Source organism: Halichoerus grypus, chromosome 2 (genome assembly GCF_964656455.1).
Source record: "Halichoerus grypus chromosome 2, mHalGry1.hap1.1, whole genome shotgun sequence".
In the NCBI taxonomy this organism is placed as follows: Eukaryota; Metazoa; Chordata; class Mammalia; order Carnivora; family Phocidae; genus Halichoerus; species Halichoerus grypus.
This window is the reverse complement of record NC_135713.1, coordinates 104948560-104961397: the sequence shown is the minus strand read 5'-3', so window position 1 is coordinate 104961397 and position 12838 is coordinate 104948560.

The following is a 12838-nucleotide window of genomic DNA, read 5'->3' as shown; positions in this document are numbered from 1 at the left end:
TAGTTTCTGTAGCCTTGCCTTAACAGAAGTGTTCAAAGAGGTTTCATAATCCTTAAAGATAAAAAACTTCTGTAACATCTAAATTGGACTCTAGTGCAATTCCCATGCAAAAGAAATATGATCTACATTTGATAGGGATTTGTTTATATGTGTGCCTAAGTGTATAGTATTTTTTATTTATAATTGTCACATTTTCCTGTGATCCCCTAGCTTCATATTTTCCAAAGTATATACAATTCAAAAAGAAGAAAAAATGCTTACTTAATGGAAGATTTGTTGCTAAAATGTATCGTTTTAGGAGGTTAAAGTCAGTAAGTAGTAAGGGAAAAACTTGAGCAAGAAGGAATCATGTAGAGTAGCTATTACTAGGTTCTCATTTGTGTTGGGGAGGATAACTGATAAACAATTGTCACTACAAATCAATGTCTAAAAGAAGATACTGCGGTACCTTTAGCAGGTCATTTCACTATTCTGGGCTCTGTCTACTCTGAAACTCCATAGTCTTAGTAATCATTGAAAAATACACACACACAAAGCTTAAAATACTCCTACTCTGTGACATTAGAGGAATTTCAAATATCCAGATAACAGTTAATGAGAAGTTTAATCACACTCATTTCAAATCTACATTTTTAAAAAGCTCTCTATAAGTCACTTTTCTCCTAAGTGGTGTGGGTTTCGACATACAAACTTTGTTGAAATATAAATTCTATAATAAAAATTCTGTGCCAGAACTCATTCAGCCTACAAAATCTGCAGAAGATATTAAAGTGAAGATAAGGTATTGCTGAATAGCTGCTCTCTATTTAAGAGGCACTCACATTTTTGTGTTTAAATATAAATTCGTTCATGCTGAAGAGTAAGATTACAAAGAATAGTTTCATTGAGGAGTATTACTTTTGCCCCATCTTCCATTTTAACAATTTAACATAAATAGCATGTATACTTAAGAAAAATAATGCACGTACTTAAAAATATAGCTCTAATTGATTATGCCCTGTTTCCTCATCCCCAATATTATCAGCCTCTTCCTGACAACCACTTCAAATACTGACAAATGAATGTAAACAAATATATTCCAGCACTATCCTTATAAACAGTTACAGAAAAAATAGAGAAAATCTGTCATCTTGGTAGTTTAAAGGGAGTTTGGGTACTCAGGCTAGATAGATTTAGATTTGCATAGCCATAAAAATAATTGGGAAAGACCAAGGCAGTTATTATAAAAATAATTAAACAATGAAGGCAATGAATTTTTTTTAAAGATATTTTTATTTGAGAGAGAAAGAGAGAGAGAGAGAGAGAGAGAGGGAGGGAGAGAGAGAGCAAGAATGGGGGGAAGGGGCAGAGGGAGAGGGAGAAGCAGACTCCCTGCTGAGCAGGGAGCCTGATGTGGGGCTCCATCCCAGGACTCCAGGATCATGACCTGAGCTGAAGGCAGATGCTTAACTGACTGAGCTACCCAGGTGCCCTGAAGGCATGACTTTCTGACTGTTTGAATGGATATTTGCTATAAATATCATTTTTATGTATACCAAAATAGTAAGTGGTCATTGTAAAAATTTTGGGAATTATAAAAATGTAAAGAAGATTATTCTAAAATCACATGTAATTCCATTATTTAGAGATAATGTGTAACATTTGAAGATTTCCTTTTAGGCTTTTTGTAGTTGGTACCACATTACATACACAATCTATATTCTTTCTTATAATGACATGACTATGTGCTCATAATATTTTCTTGTTAATATGGTCTCATTAATCAATCAGAAGTGATCTATGTTTTATGAAAATAGAGCAAAAAAAGATCATTTCCACACAATTTCTAAATTTCTATTATTTTTTTTTTTCTGAGAGTGAAAGGACTTGCTTTCTTGGCTTTTAGGTGGTTAAAGATCAGAATTACAGAGTGTTTAAGTCAGTCAGTTGTGTTCATCTTCAGAAGAACTGCTGAAACACAAAGTTGTTAAACTCAGAATGCTGTGAAATGGAATTCAAGTACATTTCCTGGTTTAATTAATTTTGAACTCTATAGTCCTTTATTAAATATTTACTCAATTCAATCAGAGACAAATCCAAGGGATGAATAAACAGGAAGTAGTTTTACTGCAATAAAATAATAAGTTAATGTGGAAAACATAAAACCTCAGGAGTTAAATGGACAAATGACTAGAATAGAGTTTAAGAGTACATCCAACCAATACATGCATATGATGAATATTCATTTTAACTTATCAAAGATATGAAAGTTACAATAACTAAATGTAATTTTACCTATTATAACATTATTGGAACAATAATGCCCAATGCTGGTGAAAAATGTGGCAAATTTATATACACTTTTTTTTTTCTAGGCCCCTACACAAATCAGACTTTAAAGCCAAGTTTTAAATGCAACTTATCAGAGGAAGAAGTTCTGAATGTATAGTAGAAGGTGTGAGGTATATAGAGATCTCAAGGGTTAAGTACAGGTTATCAATACATAATATTTAAAAATAACTTTAAAAATGGTAGTATACTATATGTAATCAACATGACAGAGTTTCTAAAGAAATCTTGATAAAGAAATGAGGAGAACTGTACAAAGACATGGAATTAGTCAACTAGTTGGGCACCAAGATGTTGAAACACATGAAAACATACTTCTTCCCCAAAGTGTATTTTTCTGCTTAAGTTTCCAGGGAAAACCCAATTCAACCTGACCTTTTTGAGTGCACCTGACCTTAGGCTGGAGATATTTAAGTATAATAGCTGGGCTAAAATTCCAAGTCATTTTGTTTCTCATTTATAATTAACGGGCTCTACTTTATGTACTAGTTAGAGAAAATGAATTCTCTTGGTTTCTCTGTGCCTTGTTAATTTGCTTCTTATCTGAATTTTCCCAAGACTATGGGCTTCTGCTCACCTCTTAGATTAATGCTTCTGAATCTCCGTCTGGAATTGGGAGTCCTGCTACTTGCCATAATTCTCCTGCTTCTTAATACCTTGTTTCTGTGTTCTAAAAACAGTTGGGAACACTGATTTCCCCAGCTTAGACTGACTACTTACAGCATACACTAAGGACAATCTGACCCCAAATATAATGGACCCCCTGAGCCTGAATCACTCCCCACAATTAAACAGAACCCTATTTTAGGATATAATCATCTGCACTTGCATAAAAATGTAAATTCAACAGTACCACAGCCTGACTTGTTTGCCCCAATACTTTTTAATATAACTTTGACCACATGATGCTCTACAAGCCTACCTTAAACAGGGTTCAGTTAACAAGAGCAAAGTTCAAGATGTTTGTCATATAACTTTTATCTTATTTTTATAAATGAAAATAAGATAGTAACTTCGTATAACTATTACTTGTCTATTTTCTAGTCTTCCAAGTAACTTCGAAAACAGAGTCATAACTTGTGCTCCACCCGGAATGGCTCTGCCACCGCCTGCTAACTCAACGGAGATCCTCCACCTCAGAGGCAGACTGAGGGTTCCTCTCAGACAATTCAGGATACGTGCACATTAGCTGCACACTGGCACACATTCAAATGATTTAGAAGGAATTCTCTTAACTGAATTATCATTCGGAATCTGTACAATGAACATATTACTAGAAAGGACTTTTAGAGCCTCACTTAGAGCATCTGGTGGGTCACACTCAAAGAACAGAAAACAAAAACACTAACCAAATGTTGATGAAGAGTCAGCTTTGCAAATGACACCCACTATATTGAGATGTACAAAGAAAAGATAGCTTTAAAAATGATTTCTAATTCTAAACTCACAAACCCACACCCACTTGTGGGAATGGGGTAAGGAGGAAAAAACCCTAAATCTTAGTATCATTTAGTAAACTGAGTCCAACAGTCATCTATACAGTCCTTTAGGGTGATTGTTCTGTTCTTTTAACTAAGATGCTTATTTTCACATATTGTTTGCACACCCCTCAGGTCATCTCTAAGAAGACATATGAATTTGTTTGGGGATAACGTGTGATTGAAAGATTTTGATGGTAGGAAAAAAGAGACTGAATCCCCATTGTGACCTTTTCCTCTTCTGTGTTTCCATAGATTTCTATGGAAGTGCCATGGAAGAATCATGAAAGTACCATGATTGCCAGCTGGTCTTGAAAAATCTCAATCTCCCTACCTCTCTCCCTCTCTACTCTCCTTCCCTTCTCCCCCTATTCCGCTCTTCCTCTCTTATCAAAACTAGCTTTATAGACTACTGCCTTGGTATAAAATTATGTTTAATGCACTCTAATCTCAACACTGTGTTCTCAGATTCAAGTGATATTCACAATTCCCGTCCTTAGATGACTCGAAGTGAGTGGGAAAAACTTTAGAAAATGGATAGCCTGATATTCACCTATAGCCTCCTGATGGTCCACTTGAATTTTTCCTTTAGAACAGATTCTACAACAGCTGTGCAGACTCTAAAATGTGACATACAATTGGTTCATCATAACTATTCTCTAAATAAGTGTTCAATGCCAAAAAATACAGCTAAGAAGTAATTTCAGATTCTCAACCTATGAAAAACATGGTATTTTAAAGCATTGGTTAAGTCTGAAAAAGGAAAATGAATTTCATCCAGCTATTTTTCTCATTTTATGTGATTCCTCTCCTCTATACAGAAAAGTCCCAGAAATTGAAGAAATGAGTTTTTTTTCTTTTCTCCTCACTTTTTTGGTTTTAATTAAAGTGTGTAGGAAAGCTTTAATCAGCAATTACACTAAATCCACCTGTGTTTTGTCTGCCTCAGGTTAGAATGTATAAATCATTCTTCAGGGTATTCAAATGCCAAATTCACTTTTTTATTCCTGAGAAAAAAATAAACAAATAATTGTGGAACTGATCCATAAATAAGATGTGTATTTCCTGGATAAAGAAGTGTTCAACACACTATTTACTTTGAGTAAATTCTTCATAAAAGAACATATTTATTTTGAAACCAAGCCATTCTTTACATCATCTTTAAAATGAATGAGTGAACTCAAGCGAAACTCTCAGAAACAGTGTCTCTGGAGTTCAACACAAATTACAATCAGTAAATTAAAAAAAAACCAAAAACAAAAAAAACCAACAACTACCTGTCAGGAAAATAGGCCAAAGGAAAAAAGTGAATTAAAGACTGTTGTTGCTAGGCAGTAGGTTACACTGAGGTTAGAAAATTTTGACTTCAACTTTCCATCTGATATTCACCACGAAGAGGATATTTGCTCTCCTCCAAGTACCCAGTTTCCAGGTACAACTCCATCTATTGCAGAGCATCCTTCAGGAGGAGGTGCTAAGTTCTGTCTCTCACTGTGACCTCTGTTCACCCAATAGCTACCCAAGGAAGATGTGTTCTATGGAAGCAGAACAAAATTTATACACTGGCATTGCATATCATTTTCTTGGCAACTTCTTGTACTGAGTTTGGGATTTCTCTGCCAACCTGTGCTACTCATCACCACTCAGGAATCCATTTCTTTTTATCTATTTCCATACCTCAAGATGCTTACTCTTAATGAATTTTGTAAAGGAGATGATGTCTCTAATGCTTACTGTGTTGACTTTCATCTCAAATAGACCTACATTCAATCATCAACTTTGCCAATTATCAGTTGAGTAACTTTTAGCAAGTTACTTTACCTATCTTACCAAGTTTTCTCCTCTTAAGAAATGGAAAATAATGACAGCTATTTCATGAGATTACTGAAATAATAAATGTTAGTTTTAAAATCCTTAGGCAGTGTATGGCCTATAGCTTCTAAGCATTCAAAATATAATAGCTATTAAAACTATTACTTTGAGAAGTATTGCAACAACTTAAGTCATTTCTGTATCAATGAAATAAAGAGTTGTATATTATTCAACCAAAGAAATATAATTTTGGAAGATAAAATGAAGTATACAAACCTAACCAAAGGGGTGGAAGACCTGTACTCTAAAAACTATGAAACACTAAAGAAATTCAACACAACACTAAGAAATGGAAAGACATTCCATGCTCATGGGTTGGAAGAACAAATATCATTATGATGTCTATACCACCAAAAGCAATATTCAAATTTAATGCAAATCCCTATCAAAATATCAAGAGCATTTTTCAAAAACTAGAACAAAAATCCTAAAAGTTGTATGGAACCACAAAAGACCTTGAATAGCTAAAGCTATCTTGAAAAACAAAACTGGAGGTATCACAATTCCAGATTTCAAGTTATATTACAAAATAGTAGTAATTAAAACAATATGGTACTGACATAAAAAAAGATACATAGATCAATGGAATAGAATAGAAAACCCAGAAATAAAACCACAAATATATGGTCAATTAATCTTTAAGGAAGAAAGACTATCCAATGATAAAAAGATAGTCTCTTCATCAAATGATGTTGGGAAAACTGGACAGTGACATGCAAAAGAATGAAACCGGACCGCTTTCTTATACCATACACAAAAATAAACTCAAAACCGATCAAAGACCTGTATGTGAGACCTGAAACCATAAAAATCCTAAAAGATGTCGACCATGGCAACACTTTTCTAGATAGGTCTCCTCAGGCAAGAGAAATGAAAGCAAAAATAAACTATTGGGACTTCATCAAAATAAAAAGCTCTTGCACAGCGAAGGAAACAATCAACAAAACTAAAAGGCAACCTATGGAACAGGAGAAGATATTTGCAAATGACATATTTTGAAGGGGTTATATCTAAATTATATAAAGAACAGATACAACACCAAAAAACCACAATCCAACTAAAAAATGGGCAGAGGATATGAACAGACACTTCTCCAAAGAAGACATAGAGATGGCCAACACACACATAAAAAGATGTTCAACATCACTCATCACCAGGGAAATGCAAATCAAAACTACAGTGAGGTATCGCCTTACACCTGTCAGAAAGGCTTAAGTCAGAAACACAAGAAAAAACAAATATTGGCAAGGATGTGGAAAAAAAAAGGAACCGTGTTGCACTGCTGGTGGGAATGCAAACTGGGGCAGCCACTGTGGAAAATGGTATAGAGTTCCTCAAAAAATTAAAAACAGAACTACCCTACTATCCAGTAATTCCACTACTGGATATTTGGGTATTTACCCAAAGAATACAAAAACACTAATTTGAAAAGATCTATGTTCCCCTATGTTTATTGCAGCATTGTTTACAATAACCAAAATTATGGAAGCAGCCCAAGTGTCCATTGACAGATTAACAGATGAATGGACAAAGATGTGGCACACACACCCTACCTACCTACACACATAGACACACACACAATGGAGTATTATTCAGCCCTAAAAAATGAAATCTTGCATTTGCAACAACATGGATAAAGCTAGAGAGTACAGTGCTAAACAAAGTAAGTCAGAGAAAGACAAATACCATATGCACTCACTCATATGTGGAATTTAAGCAACAAAAATGAGCAAAGGGGAAAAAGAGAGAGAGAGAAAGACAAAACAAGAAAGAGACTCTTAACTATAGAGAACTAATGATCACCAGAGGGAAGGTGGGTGGGTGATGGGTGAGACAGATGATGGGGATTAAAGAGTACACTTATCAGAATAAAAATAAATAAATAAAAATGAAGTATAGTGAGGTGGGGGGAGCAAGATAGCAGAGGAGTAGGAGACCTAAATTTCGTCTCCTCTCAGGAATTCAGCTGGATAGGGATCAAACCATTCTGAACACCTATGAACTCAGCAGGAGATCAAAGAAAAGAATAGCAGCAACTCTCTGAACAGAAAAGCAACCACTTTCTGGAAGGTAGGACATGCGGAGAAGTGAATCCGAGGCAATATTTGGGAGGATAGACGGCGGGGGAGGGGGCCTCCGTCAGCCGCTACCGGCAAGTGATAGAGCCACTGAGCACAAAATCGGAACTTTTAGAAGTCGGCTCCGCTGAGGGACGTCGCTCCAGTGGCTAAGCGGGGGGTGGAACCCTCACGGGACAGGGTGGCCTCAGGACCCTCGGGGTCATAGAAAGACCGGGGGTGCCTGAGTGCGGCAGAGCTCCCGGGGATCGGAGCAGAGAAGCCGGCTGCAGAGACGGAGCCAAGGCACGGGCTCTCAGCTCAGGGTTGCCATAAACCGTGATCCGCGGCACAGTCGGGCCACTGCTCCTCCCGCAGGGACCCAACAAGTGGCAGATCCGGGGACACTCCCCTTCCTCCCCCGAGAGGAGCAGCACGGAGGCGCACCGCAGGGATCTGCTGGGTTTGGAGACTACACACCGAGTCAGGTGCCAGAGATAGAAATGCTCGGTCACAGGCCAGGTGAGCACGGAGTGCGGCCACAGACGGGGAGACGGGAGTGACTGACTGCTTTTCTCTGGGGGCTCACTGAGGAGCGGGACCCCGAGTTCTCGGCTCCTCCGGGGCGGAGATTGGGAGGCCGCCATCTTCACTCTCAGCCTCCAAAGCTGTACGGAAAGCTTGCAGGGAACAAAAGCTCCCGGGAGCAAACCTGAGCAGATGACTTAGCCCGGACCGGGCAAGAGCGGGGCAATTCCGCCTCCGGCAAAGACATTTGGGAACCATGGCAACAGGCCCCTCCCCCAGAAGATCAGCGAGAACAGCCAGCCAAGACCAAGTTTACCGATCAATGAGAACGGCAGAACTCCAGTGCTAGGGGAACAATGCACAGAGAATCCATGGCTTTTTTACCATGATTCTTTAGTCTTTCAAAGTTAATTTTTTTTTTTTAATTTTTCTTTTTCCCTTTTTCAACCAACATCTTATCAAACCCTTTTTTAAAAATCTTTTTTATTTTTCACTTTTAGAGTCATATTCTATCCCTTCATAGTAGTTAACCTTATTTTTGGTATACATATAAGTTGTTCTCTCTCTAAAATTTTGAGATACAGTTTCTTCTAACAGACCAAAATATACCCTAAATCTCTAGTGTATGGCTTTGTTCTAGTCTCCTGCCTGATCACATTCTCTCCCTTTTTTTTTTTTAAATCCTCTTTCTTTTTTCAACCAACTTATTATCTTATCAATTCCTTTTATAAAATTTTTTATAATTTTCATCTTAACAGTCATATTCCATCCCTTCATCGTATTTACCCTTATTTTTGTACATATATAAGTTTATCTTTCTTTAAAATTATGGGAGGAACTTTCTTCTAACAGACCAAAATACACCCAAAATCTAGTGTGTGGCACTGATCTAGGCACCAGCCTGATCATATTTGATCATATTCTGTTTTTGTTTTTGTTTTTTCTTTTTTTGCTTTTTTTAAATCTTTTTCTTTTTCTGTTTCTTTTTTCTTTCTTTTGCTTTCTTTTCCCCCAGTTTCAGGTCTCTTCTGATTTGTTTAGTATATATTTTTCTGGGGTCGTTGTTACCCTGTTAGCATTTTGTTCTCTCATTCATCTATTCTCCTCTGGACAAAATGACAAGATGGAAAAAATCACCTCAAAAAAAAGAACAAGAGGCAGTACCGACTGCCAGGGACCTAATCAATATGGATATTAGTAAGATGTCGGAACTAGAGTTCAGAATGACGATTCTAAAGATACTAGCTGGGCTTGAAAAAAGCATGGAAGTTATTAGAGAAACCCTTTCTGGAGAAATAAAGACTAAAATCTAACCAAGTCGAAATCAAAAAGGCTATTAATGAGGTGCAATAAAAAAATGGAGGCTCTAACTGCTAGGATAAATGAGGCAGAAGAAAGAATCAGTGAGATAGAAGACCAAATGATGGAAAATAAAGAAGCTGAGAAAAAGAGAGATAAACAACTACTGGATCACGAGGGCAGAATTCGAGAGATAACTGATACCATAAGACGAAACAACATTAGAATAATTGGGATCCCAGAAGAAGAAGAAGAGAGGGGCAGAAGGTATATTGGAGCAAATTATAGCAGACAACTTCCCTAATTTGGGGAAGGAAACAGGCATCAAAATCCAGGAAGCACAGAGAACCCCCCTCAAAAATCAATAAAAATAGGTCAACACCCCGACATCTAATAGTAAAACTTACAAGTCTCAGAGACAAAGAGAAAATCCTGAGTGCAGCTCAGGACAAGAGATCTGTAACCTACAATGACAGAAACATTAGATTGGCAGCAGACCTATCCACAGAGACCTGGCAGGCCAGAAAGGACTGGCATGATATATTCAGAGCACTAAATGGAAAAATATGCAGCCAAGAATACTATATCCAGCTAGGCTGTCTTTGAAAATAGGAGAGATAAAAAGCTTCCAGGACAAACAAAAACTAAAGGAATTTGCAAACACAAAACCAGCCCTACAAGAAATACTGAAAGGGGTCCTCTAAGCAAAGAGAGAGCCTAAAAGTAACATAGACCAGAAAGGAACACAAACAATATACAGTAACAGTCACCTTACAGGCAATACAATGGCACTAAATTCATATCTTTCAATAGTTACCCTGAATGTAAATGGGCTAAATGCCCCAATCAAAAGACACAGGCTATCAGATTGGATAAAAAAATAAGACCCATCAATATGCTGTCTGCAAGAGACTCATTTTAGACCCAAAGACACCCCCAGATTTAAAGTGAGGGGGTGGAAAACCATTTACCATGCTAATGGACATCAAAAGAAAGCTGGGTTGATAATCCTTATATCAGACAAATTAGATTTTAAACCAAAGACTATAATAACAGATGAGGAAGGACACTATATTGTACTTAAAGGGTCTATCCAACAAGAAGATCTAACAACTGTAAGTATCTAGGCTCCCAACATGGGAGCAGCCAATTATATAAGCCAATTAATAACAAAAGTAAAGAAACATATCAACAACAATACTATAATAGTAGGGGACTTTAACACCCCCCTCACTGAAATGGACAGATCGTCTAAGCAAAAGATCAACAAGGAAGTAAGGACTTTAAATGACACACTGGACCAGATGGACTTCACAGATATATTCAGAACATTCCAACCCAAAGCAACAGATTACACATTCTTCTCTAGTGCCCATGGAACATTCTCCAGAATAGATCACATCCTAGGTCACAAATCAGGTCTCAACCAGTACCAAAAGACTGGGATCATTCCCTGCATATTTTCGACCACAATGCTTTGAAACTAGAACTCAATCCAAGAGGAAAGTCAGAAAGAACTCAAATACATGGAGGCTAAAGAGCATCCTACTAAAGAATGAATGGGTCAACCAGGAAATTAAAGGAGAATTAAAAAAATTCATGGAAACAAATGAAACAGTCAACAAAACCAAAGACAACCGAGAGAATGGGAGAAGATATTTGCAAATGACATATCAGATAAAGGGCTAGTATCCAAAATCTATAAAGAACTTATCAAACTCAACACCCAAAGAACAAATGATCCAATCAAGAAATGGGCAGATGACGTGAACAGACATTTTTCCAAAGAAGACATCCAAATGGCCAACAGACACATGAAAAAGTGCTCAGCATTGCTCAACATCAGTGAAATCCAAATCAAAACCTCAGTGAGATACCACTTAACACCAGTCAGAATGGCTAAAATTAACAAGTCAGGAAATGACAGATATTGGCGGGTTTGCGGAGAAAGGGGAACCCTCCTACACTGTTGGTGGGAATGCAAGCTGGTGCAGCCACTCTGGAAAACAGTATGGAAGTTCCTCAAAAAGTTGAAAATAGAGTTACCATATGTCCCAGCAATTGCACTACTGGGTATTTACCCCAAAGATACAAATGTAGGGACCCGAAGGGGTACGTGCACCCCGATGTTTATAGCAGCAATGTCCACAATAGCCAAACTATGGAAGGAGCCAAGATGTCCATCGACAGATGAATGGATAAAGAAGAGGTGGTATATATATACAATGGAATATTATGCAGCCATCAAAAGGAATGAGATCTTGCCATTTGCAACGACATGGATGGAACTGGAGGGTATTATGCTGAGCGAAATAAGTCAATCAGAGAAAGACATGTATCATATGACCTCACTGATATGAGGAATTCCTAATCCCAGGAAACAAACTCAGGGTTGCTGGAGTGGTGGGGGGTGGGAGGGATGGGGTAGCTGGGTGATAGACATTGGGGAGGGTATGTGTTATGGTGAGCGCTTTGAATTGTGTAAGACTGTTGAATCACAGACCTGTACCTCTGAAACAAATAATACATTATATGTTTAAAAAAAAAAAAAAGAAGAAGATAGCAGGAAGGGAAAAATGAAGGGGGGGAATCAGAGGAGGAGATGAACCATGAGAGACTATGGACTCTGAAAAACAAACTGAGGGTTCTAGAGGGGAGGGGGTTGGGGTGATGGGTTGGTCTGGTGATGGGTATTAAAGAGGGCACGTACTGAATGGAGCACTGGGTGTTATACGCAAACAATGAATCATGGAACACTACATCAAAAACTAATGATGTTATGTATGGTGATTAATATAACATAATAAAATTTTAAAAATGAAGTATAGTGAAGTACTTCATTTGAAAAACTACTAATCAGAGAATCCTGGAATTTCAGAGGGACTTCATAAAACATTTATTTTGATCCCCAAAACATTTGTACATCTGATTGCACACAGTGTCATATGTGTATTTGATTTTATTTTATTCAATGAATACATTTTTAGATATAATTTAAAATAATTTTTGTTGTTCCTAATATTTTTTGATGACATAGTAGCAATGTGCATAGTATATTCAGATTTCCTAAATACAAACAAAAAACTTATAGAAAATAATATGAAAAAATTCTCATTTTTGTATCAATAAAAATGTTTTAAACCTTTAGGAATAAACTTATTCATGTTTAGATGATAATTTTTCTAAGTTGATCTTATATTCATGTACTTTCAATCAAGCTACAAACAGGCTAATTTGTATAATTTGTTAAAATGACCATAAAGTTGATTTGAATGT